Source organism: Octopus bimaculoides, chromosome 3 (genome assembly GCF_001194135.2).
Source record: "Octopus bimaculoides isolate UCB-OBI-ISO-001 chromosome 3, ASM119413v2, whole genome shotgun sequence".
NCBI classification, from domain to species: Eukaryota; Metazoa; Mollusca; class Cephalopoda; order Octopoda; family Octopodidae; genus Octopus; species Octopus bimaculoides.
The window spans coordinates 69,071,524-69,074,684 of record NC_068983.1 but is presented as its reverse complement, the minus strand read 5'-3'; the positions used below and the strand labels follow the sequence as shown (position 1 = coordinate 69,074,684).

The window sequence follows — 3,161 nt, the reverse complement described above, 5'->3', positions numbered from 1 at the left end:
TATATATACATAATAAAACACATACATACATACATACATACATACTATATAGCTATATATGTAAGTGTGTGTATATAGATAGATAGATAGCTATATATGTAAGTGTGTGTATATGGACAGACAGACAGACAGACAGACAGATAGATAGATAGATAGATAGATAGATAGATAGATAGATAGATAGATAGATAGACATACGCACAAACAAGTACTCACACACAGTTATATCAATTCATACAGATACAATTATTTCTATGGAGTCATACACAAAGTAAAGAAACATAGATTAATGCTCATGTCTAAGCATATACATACGCATATATATATACATACATAGATTTCTACATTCTCACACATGCGCACATAAATGAAAACCAGAAAGCGAGACGGCTTTAATTACAGGATGTTGAAAAGGCGGGAGATATCCCAACATGCTGTTCACTGTAGGGTGTCTATAGAGTTCTCTCTTTATGTGTGTGTCAGTCAGTGTTGGTTATGTGATGTGTTGCAAGCATGTGTGTGTGTGTGTTTGCATAAAGAAACTGTGAATATGTTTCTATGTCAGTGTGTGGGTGGATGGAATGAGATGACTAAGTGCAAGGTGAGGGCTAAGATAAGTCTTGTCACTGTGTCTATGTTACCATGGAGATGGTGATGCCATTTAGCATCTGTTGCCACCGAGTCTGAGTTGTCACAGAGTTTAAGCTGCCATCATGGAATTTGTTTTCTTTGTTGTTTTGCTATAAAACCAGCATAACCTTGGAACCAGGGCTGCAATAAAGTGAAAATAGGCTATAGGCTCACAACCATCTTGTGACAAGGTTATTTACCTCGACATGAGGTCGGGTATCATTATATTATATATTTCTTGTTTATAATTTAACCCTTATGTTTAAAACGTGGGCATAGGTGTGATCTCATGGCTAAAATTTTGCTTTGCTATAATGTGGTACTCAGTCCGTTCCTACGGTGCGGTACCGTGGGCAAATGTATTCCATCATAGCCTTGGGTCGACAAAGTCATGTGTATGAAATTGTGCGTAAGCACCTTGTGTATATACTGTTAAAGGGTGGTAGCTTTAATCCACCCCACAATATGAACTTTAGTAAAGTTTAATTATTGTATTATCCTTTTCCTCGCTACTAGTTTTGGAATTCTGGTCATGGAAATTGTTCTTCCTTCTTGGACTTGGCCATACAGTTAGTTGAACGTTTGCGTGGAAGTTCCCTTGTTGGCTCGATTTCCCATGTGTTTCCCATATAGTTAACAAGGCTGCTTGTGTTAGTAGTTTGTCCTTTGTGTATAATGTGTCTGCTTTCACACTGCTTTTAAAATCTAAAAATAGTGTATTTAAGCAAAGTCAGCATTTGAAATTAAGCAAACATTCATGAATTATATGGACGCTCCTACTGCTTATATCAGTTAGCTGTAAACCATCCGCAGTAATTATTTATAGGTCGGTGGATTGTGCCATTTGAAAGCTATTTGTCTTCGCCAACGATATAGAGCAGAACCGATGGTTGAACATACATAATATCAATTATGTGTGCAGCTCTGCAACACTCTTCGCATAGTTCCAGCTTCGATCCGCAATTCATATACACAAGTATCTGAAAGTTCCTTATTAAAAAGATCGACAAGTATACAAGTCGAATTTAGGACACATTGTGTACCGGTCTTCAAAGCTGTACGAAAACACAATCAGAAGTTCATCAGGAGGACTATAATATTTAATCTGCTGATTAAATACAAATATTTACATATCCTCAGTACTTGAGACAAATCTATAACATCCACCTTTTCATCTGAAATCACAAGTCCACAGGGAAACATCTTCGTGCGATCGCCTGACCTACAACATCGAGTAACAAAATTTCCATCAAATTAGAATTTACTGCTATAATTATTTGGACATAACATTGGATAAGTCGATCCTAGATAATCTATTTATACAAGACAAAATAAATAAAAATGGGAAGATCATTACTGGAAGGTCTTTAATCGAGGCGTCTAGATTTGGAATGAAGTAAAGCTGAACAACAACAATCTTATTATCCACCTATACTCTTTTACTCTTTTACTGGTTTCAGTCATTTGACTGTGGCCATGCTGGAGCACCGCCTTTTAGTCGATCAAATCGACCCCAGGACTTATTCTTTGGAAGCCTAGTACTTATTCTATCGGTATCTTTTGCCGAACCGCTAAGTTACGGGGACGCAAGCACACCAGCATCGGTTGTCAAGCGATGTTGGGGAGACAAACACAGGCACACAAACATTTACACATATATACATATACATATATACGACGGGCTTCTTTCAGTTTCCTTCTACTAAATCCACTCACAAGGCTTTGGTCGGCCCGAGGCTATAGTAGAAGACACTTTCCCCGGAACTGCGTGGTTGGTAAGCAAGCTACTTACCACACAGCCACTCCTGCGCCTGTGTTAAACAATTGCTGTGATCTATGTTATTTTCCAACACAGCGCCATCTATAGGCCTTTTACAACCATCAATTTCCCCCAACCACTCAAATGCATTATTCAATATAGAAGATATTACTGGCTGTACCCTTACAGTGGTCAACCGCTAAAAACGAAAAACTACTACTGTTGTACTGCGGCTGATACAGTTGCTGTTCTCCTATGCTATAGCGGCTGTTTTTGCTCGTAGTATTGATTTCAAATTTTAGCAGAAAGCCAGCAAGTTCGGAACAGGGCGTAAGTCGATTGTATCGACCTCAGTACTCAACTGGTACTTCTTTCATCGATCTCGAAAAGATGAAGGGCAAAGTCAACCTCGGTGGAATTTAAACTCAGAACATAAAGGCGGACGGAATGCCGCTAAGCATTTTGCCAGCCTGCTATAACGATTTTTCCAGCTCGCCACCTTAAGTTGTGAGAAATATTACAACTATTAAATGTAACTGGCTAATGTAAATTAATATACTGTTTGTGTGTGTGTGTGTGAGCGTGTACGTATATTTATGTATATGTGTGCATGTGCATGTGTATGTGTATATGTGTAATAAAATGGATATAGTATATACACATACTTATGCCTTTACACATACATATATACATATTAGATATACATGTGTGTGTGTATATATATATATATATATATATATATATATATATATATATATTTGATGTGTATATG

At 37.4% G+C, this 3,161-nt stretch overlaps 1 long non-coding RNA gene across 1 annotated transcript in view; it reads left to right on the top strand.

The window, feature by feature from the left end:
• Nucleotides 1-3,161, top strand: part of LOC128247293 (uncharacterized) — a 135,406-nt gene that overhangs the window by 118,014 nt on the left and 14,231 nt on the right. The gene's annotated exons all lie outside the window — the stretch shown is intronic.